We start from the raw sequence: 7557 nt of genomic DNA on the forward strand, positions 1-7557 counted from the left end.
CTTGGAAACATTTAGGTGGGATTGTAGGAGTCTCTGAGAAGTATGAACTGTATTTTTTTAAACTTCTCTAGAGTTTATGACATTTGTGTTTAATTTTGTTTGGTTTCAGAGAGCGAAACATCAGCTATTTAAAATTTTTAAACATGTCTTTTTATCTCTGATATGTGCTAGGAACTGTGCTGTTATTACAGGGAAATTAACATTGACTAAGACTTGGCACAGTGAATGGCACATTGTAGAGAGAAAATAAATATTCAATTAATGAATCACAGAAATCTGATATTATTCATGTACAACTGAAAGTGTTTCCTAGCCGTATTTAGTAGTAAGATTTTAAGATTTATGCACCAGGTTCCTGGAGGCCTAATGAGCCACATATATTCCTTGTAGAGAGTATTCTAACTACAGCCTTTGCTCTATCTGTGAGAAGAGCTCTTAATGTTATAATGACAATATAAACAATAATATCATCTGACATTTATCAAATGCTTACTTCTTGCAAGATGTTTCCCACTTATTATTTCACTTCATCCTCACCATCAGTATTTTTGTTGTTGTTACAGATGAGGAAACTGTGGAACAGGTAGGTTAAGTGACTTCCCGGCACCCAGAGCTAGCAAGTATTGAGGGCAGGAATCAAAACCGGGATTCAGATTTCGCAGCCAGGCCTCTAAGCTACTTTGTCTCTATTGTGTTTTTCTTATAACAATGCAAGGGAGTTTGATTTGAAAGGCAAATGTCCTGTGTGTCCCACTAGTCTGCAGCGCCCTGTCTTTCTCCTATCACACGCTGCTCTCAATTGCTTAACTACGTGCAAATGTCTGCTTTATCCACTAGACAAGGCCGTGCAGGCCTTGTATCTGTCGCTTCTTCTCTATATGCCACCCCTACCACTGGACCTGACACATTGAAGATGCTCAGCGTATATTTATGAATTTGTTTAAAAATCCATTAAATGGGAAAAACAATACCATGGGCTATTGTACTGTCTCTCTCATTGGGTTGTGAGCGTCAAGGAGAAAAATATCCATAATCCATATAGTAACATTTATTGAGGGTGGGCTCTGTGCCAATTATCATGTGGCCTGCTTTACACATTAGCCTCAATTTAGACTTTTTGAGTATATGATTTAGATGACAAATCATGAAATCAGTGTCATGTGGAAAAGAACCCAGAGTCTCAAGCAGCCTGGGGACTGGTTGACCAGAAATGTGGCCATTATAGTAATGCAAGGAACGGAAGATACGACCTAAGGAAGAATGTGGAGAGAAGGGGGCTCATTCAAGCAATAATTCTGGAAGAATTTGGTGAATCCATTGAAAAGGGGAAGAGGAAAGTAACATTACTTCAAGGTCTCTAGAGGGACACCTGGGTTAATGGTGGGCCATTTTCCTGAGAAGTTTAGAAATAGGGTGAGAGGAGGGAGTTTGGGGATGGTGGGCACAGGCTGGCAGATGAGGAGCTTGGGAGGTGTGTCTCTGGGAGTGATTCTCCACTGAAGAGGTGGAATGGCCAGAGGGCTGGGGATTAAGGGCACATAGGCTATAGTTTTAAAATTCTCCATCCCCAAACAGCACATATGTCAGAAAGTAAAAGGGCATGTCTATTAAATCTTAGGATTTCCTTTGGGATTTATTTTATTTTATTTTATTTTATTTTTTTGAGACAGAGTCTCGCTCTGTCACCCAGGCTCGAGTGCAGTGGTGCAATCTCGGCTCAATGCAACCCCTGCCTCCCAAGTTCAAGTGATTCTCCTGCCTCAGCCGGAGTAGCCGGAGTAGCTGGGGTTACAGGTGTAAGCCACCATGCCTGGCTAATGTTTTGTATTTTTAGTAGAGACAGGGTTTTGCCACGTTGGCCAGGCTGGTCTCAAACTCCTGACGTCAGGTGATCTGCCTGTCTCGCCTCACAAAGTGCTGGGATTACAGGTGTGAGCCACTGCTCCCAGGCCCTTTGAGTTTTAACTCTCAATGACGCTAGGTAGGAAGCCAAACTAGATGCTAGAAGTCAGTGTACTTTTACCAATTTTTGTTCAGAATGAGCTGCTTTCCATTCGCTCACCAAGCCACGCAAAAGCCTTCCCTGGCTTTGCCTGGCAAGTTTATGCAACTGCTTGAAAACATCCACTCTCCCAGATTTAAATAAAATTTCTCTCCCTGAGGGAAGGTAGAATTTTAACATCCTGAGGCTTGCCTGCTGGCTACTGTGTGTCCCTAGTAGGAGAAAGCCCCTTTGTTGCTGGGTTATGCTAGCTTGTAATTTGGACTTAAATTTAAAATTACAGTGTAGGTTGCAGCTGCAGCCTGGGGCTTTGTGCAAAGTCTGCTGCTTGGCCCTTTCCTCCATGACATCATCGCCTTTCTAATTACAGACAGCTTCGCTTTTACTTAAGAGAAGTGACACAACAGAACAATGGGTACTGGCATCAGTGAGGCCTTAGCGTGAAGAAATCAACAGCTAGCCTTGGGTGAGCAGACTTCCTTATCCCACTGGAAACTCACAGGAAAAAAAAAGGTGTCCTTGTAGTTTAAAGGCAAAAAGTAGTTTTGACCATCTCTGTGTATCATGGTACATTCTGGCTTCCACTGGGGCAGAAACTTCCCCGACCTTTGCAAGGGCAGACAGCTGCTTTTCATTATGAAGAATACATCCCTGATGAAGGTGATAATGTTTCCAGTGGAGCCTGTTCTGAACATCCTTCTGCATTGAACTTGTGAACCCTTCCGCTTCCTGTTCTCAGAGGAAGTCTGCCCTCTGAAATGCTCTTATATTTCTCCTTTCTTTACCCAAACTTTTAGTTGACTGTGGAGACTTTCCAGAGTTTACATTCTGGTCTCCACCTATCCTGCCCTCTCGGCAACCTGGAATGAGAGCGTAGGGAAAATCCACTAGTTTCCATGGTTTTTATATGAATTGTTAAAGCATACTTCCACACAGAATAATGAGAGTTAGTTTAGGAAATATTTGCTTCTCCATTCTGACTTGAAAATCTATTATTCACCCAACAAGGATTTCAAATTATGTCAATAGGAAAGCGAAGGAGATGTTTGAAATTAAATAAACACTTTGGTGTTACGTGTTAGGCAACTGGACTCCGGTACCATTGTGTAAGGCTTTTGGGAAGAGAGCAATTCGATTTTGTAGTTTAGTCATAACAATATCGAAAATTTAAGTTAATTCTTCTAAAGTTTAGCATAGACATGACTATCTCCCTAGGATTTCTTTCTCTTACACTTTTTTGTCAGATCCCCTGAATCACTGATCCCATATGCAGTGGTTTTAAACCATAGTTGTGTATTAATCTGTTCTCGCATTGCTATAAGGAACTACCTGAATCTAGGTAATTTATGAAGAAAAGAGGTTTAATTGACTCACAGTTCCACAGGCTGTACAGGAAGCATGGCTGGGGAGGCCTCAGGAAACTTACAAACATGGCAGAAGGTGAAGGATTCATGTGTACGGAGAAGAAGGGAGAGAGTGAAGGGGAAAGTGCTACACACTTTTAAGCAACCAGATCTTGTGAGAACTCACTATCACGAGAGCAGCAAGGAGGAAGTCTGCCCCCATGATCTAATCACCTCCCACCAGGCCCCTCCTCCAACATTGAAGATTGCAATTTGACATGAAATTTGGGCGGGGACACAGAGCCAAACCATATTAGGTTGCAAATTCTGTGACAATTTTTCCATCAATAATGGTATCTGTGTCCTGTCCTCTTGAATCAGGTGGGCTTGTGACAGCTTTAAACAATAGAGGAGACAGAAGTGATGTTATGTAAATTCTGAGGCTAGGTAATAAAAAGCTCTGAAGCTCTGTCTTGTTAATTGGGAACATTTGCTCTGAGAGACCTAAGCTACCATGTAAGAAGTCCAATTACCCTGAGATCACCATGTTGGAAGAACACATGTATAACGTATGCCAATGTTCCAGTAGAGTTCCAGTAGACAGTCCAGTAGACAGTCCCACAATGTTCCAGTAGACAGTCCCAGTAGACAGTTTCAGTAAACAGCAGACAGTTCCAGTAGACAGCCTCTTCAGCCATGGTGACCCAGGTGTCATATATGTGGATAAAGAACCCATTACAGAAATAGATTCTCTGGCTCCAGCTATTTCAGCCTCCAGCCATTTGAGTTACTGCTGGTCATTTGGATTATCCCAACTGAGACCCAAGATATCATGAAGGAGAAAAGAGCCATCCTTGCTCTGCTGTTTTTGGATCCCCGACCACATAATAATTTTTTTCATGCCCCTACTTATTGGGATATATAACCAACAAATCACATTTTTCTTCATTCTTTTGTCCTTTTTATTTGCATGTTTATTCTCTTGTTTTGGTAGAACATTTCCATCAGTGTTTTTCTGAGAAAGAATATATGAGAGGTAAATTTTTATGTATTTTTCTGTCTGATAATGTTATTATTTTAACCACTCATTTGGTTGATACTTTGGCTGGATATAGAATTATTTGAACATTTTAAGGCATTGTCCCTTTCACTTGTAGCATCCTATGTCTCTATTAAGAAGTACAAGGTAATCTGATTTCCAATCCATTATATGTTATCTTCACACTTCCACCCCTCCTACAGGAAGCTTTATGCATTTTTTCAAAAAAAAATTTCTGGTGGTATGAAATTTCACAATGCCCTGATGTCACTCAGGTCTTATCTATCTGTTTATCTACCTATGTATCTACTTACTATCTACTATCTATTATCTATTTATGCTAGGCTCTCAGTGAGTTTTAGTCTGGAGACCCTTCTGTTTTAGAACATATTAATATATTATTTTATGAGTTTTTTCCTCTGCTTTCCCCATTCCCTATTTCTAGAGCTTTTATTTATTAGATAGTGGACTTGCCAGACAGATTTTTTTTCTTTCTTTTTTTCTTTTTTTGTAAACTGGGTCACACTCTGTCACCCGGGCTGGTGTAATCATGTAATCATGACTCCCTGCAGCTTCAACCCTCCAGGCTCAAGCAATCCTCCCATCTCAGCCTCCCAAATAGATGAGACTACAGGTATGCACCACCACGCCCATTCTTTCTTTCTTTTTTTTTTGTAGAGATGTGGTCTCACCATGTTGCCCAGGCTGGTCTCGAACTTTTGGGCTCAAGTGATCCTCCTTTCTTGGCTTCCCAAAGTGCTGGGATTACAGGTGTAAGTCACTGTGCCCAGCCACTGTGCCCAGACAGATTTTTCTTATCCTTTCTCTCACATTTTCCATCCATTTTGATTTTGGATTTTCTTACCCTATGGATTATTTAGTTGTACAATTTCATGGGACACCAGATAATGGCAGTGGTTTTCCAATGGTAATGAGTTTGTTCAATAGAGCAGTATGGCTGGGAGATCACCTTGACTTTATCTTCTAAAATTTTCACTGAATATTTTCCTTTGGGCTAAGGAACATTTTTCTGTTTCTTTTTTTAACATGTTATCCTAGTTTTGTTTCATGTATAAAGTACCGTTCATAACTTATGGTTCTGTGAATATTAATTTAATTTCTTTAAACTTTGTATTCCTCCTGATTTGTCTCCATCTCCTTCAGCTTCCTTTATTTGTGTGTGTTTTGTTTTCTGTCTGTCATGTTGCAGGCTTTTCTCAGTTGTATGTTCATATTTAAGACTAAAGCACAGAAAATAAAATTCAAAGCTTTGTGAGCAGAGGTGGAACTTGATGACAGTTGACTTTCATCGTGGGGTGTGGGGTGATTTTTTGTTGAGTTATATTTAATGTTGGTGGACCTCTAGATATTAATATCTATAAAATCTTTCCGTGAGACATTTACTTTCTCCAGTTACCACTCCACAATTTATATTGGTGAGCTATTTCTATAGCCACAAATGCCGCCCAAATCTCCATGGCTTACGACAGCACTGATCTTTTGTTTAAGTTACATGAGAGCTGTGGCTCCTCTAGGCTCCACTGGGCTTGGCTCCACATGACTTTGCATTCTGGCTCTCTAGCTTGAGAGCAGACACCGTCTGGGGAATTTTATTCTCCTGGTAAAGGACAGAGGCACAATGAAAAGAACTGAACCACAGAAGTGCATTAATCCTTCTGCGCAGGCATATCTTATGTATTATTTGCTCACACTCCATTGGCCAAAGCAAGTCAAATGGCCATGCCCAAAGTACATGGGGTGGAGAAGTAATTCTACCTATAGGAAAGCAGAACAAGTATAGGCAGGGAGGAAACGATTATGAACAAATAATAAAATCTCTCATGGTATCTCATGCTGACTGGTTTCATTTCTCCTGTTCTCTCTATCTTGTGAAGTTACGCTGTTTTCATTTTTTAATAGAATTTTCGTGGGTTTATTGGAGGAGGATCAGAAATCAATGTGGGTGTTCAGTCTTTAATGTTTAACTAAAAGTCTGCTGTTAACTTAAATTCTAGGTGATAGATTGTTGGGCCAAACTTAGCATTTGCCAGAAATAACTCTTGTATAAAAAAGGAAGAGGTAAGAATCAACACTGATTTGTTTGCTCAAAATTCAGAAAAAAAAAAAGATGCATGTGAAACTAAGGAGAGTACTTACCTGAGGATGGAGGTGGGTGGTAGGAACCAGGATATGGCATACAGGAATGCCAGGAAGATTTGTACTGTATAATAGTTACACATTCTTTTTTGTGTAATATGCAAATATATTACCAAAAAGTTACATTCACCAGTAAATTTTAGCTATGGTAAACCTTAGAAGAATTAACTTCATTTTTAAAATATTGTTGGGAAATCCAAGCCAAGAGAAACAAATCTTTCCGAAACTAACTCTCATTACTCTGTCTGGAAGTATGCTTGAAAAATTAATATATTTCCATTTTTCAAAAAAAGAAACTCAGGAAAAGGAAAAATAAAAACCTGCTTTGTTCTTTTCAGTACATTAGCAGAAAGCACTGGAACACAAAGGGAAGTTGGTAAAAGATTCACTTCAAATGTCACATTTCTGGAGATCTTAACCCACCCCTACCCACTCCTGCCCCAGGAGAACTAATATTTTGTGTCTCTGTGTCAGACAAAGCTTTGTTTGTGTTTTCACCATGGCACTCATAAATCTGTAATGCAATCATTGATCTATGTGTCTCTCTCCTCCACTAGACTGGGTTTCCTATGGCTTTGTAATCTTAGGATCTACCTTGATGCCTGGCACTTAGTCAAGTGTCAATGAATTGTTAATGAATTAATGTACACTATTTTTCTTCAGAATCTAGTGTAGTAACATGAGTAAAATACTAGCAAAAGAAACTATTCTCTTTTTATTTCAGGACACTCTAAATTCCAGTACTGATATTTGTGAACATTTCATTTCATTTATCTTACTTATTTTCTTTCTTCTTCCTTAACTGTTTTTGTCTTCCCTGAATAACCACAAGAAATAAATGTCATTGATGCATTAGTGTTTTCCAAGATGAAAACTTCTTTTTAGAATGTAAAAATAATATGTGTTTATTGAATAACACAAAACAAAATGTTAAAACAGGAGAAAGTATATGAAGTGGAATGTGAATAATCATGCAATAACATATCCCAGGGATAAAAGCTATTAACAGATATAAA

This window comes from Macaca fascicularis, chromosome X (genome assembly GCF_037993035.2).
Source record: "Macaca fascicularis isolate 582-1 chromosome X, T2T-MFA8v1.1".
NCBI lineage: Eukaryota > Metazoa > Chordata > Mammalia > Primates > Cercopithecidae > Macaca > Macaca fascicularis.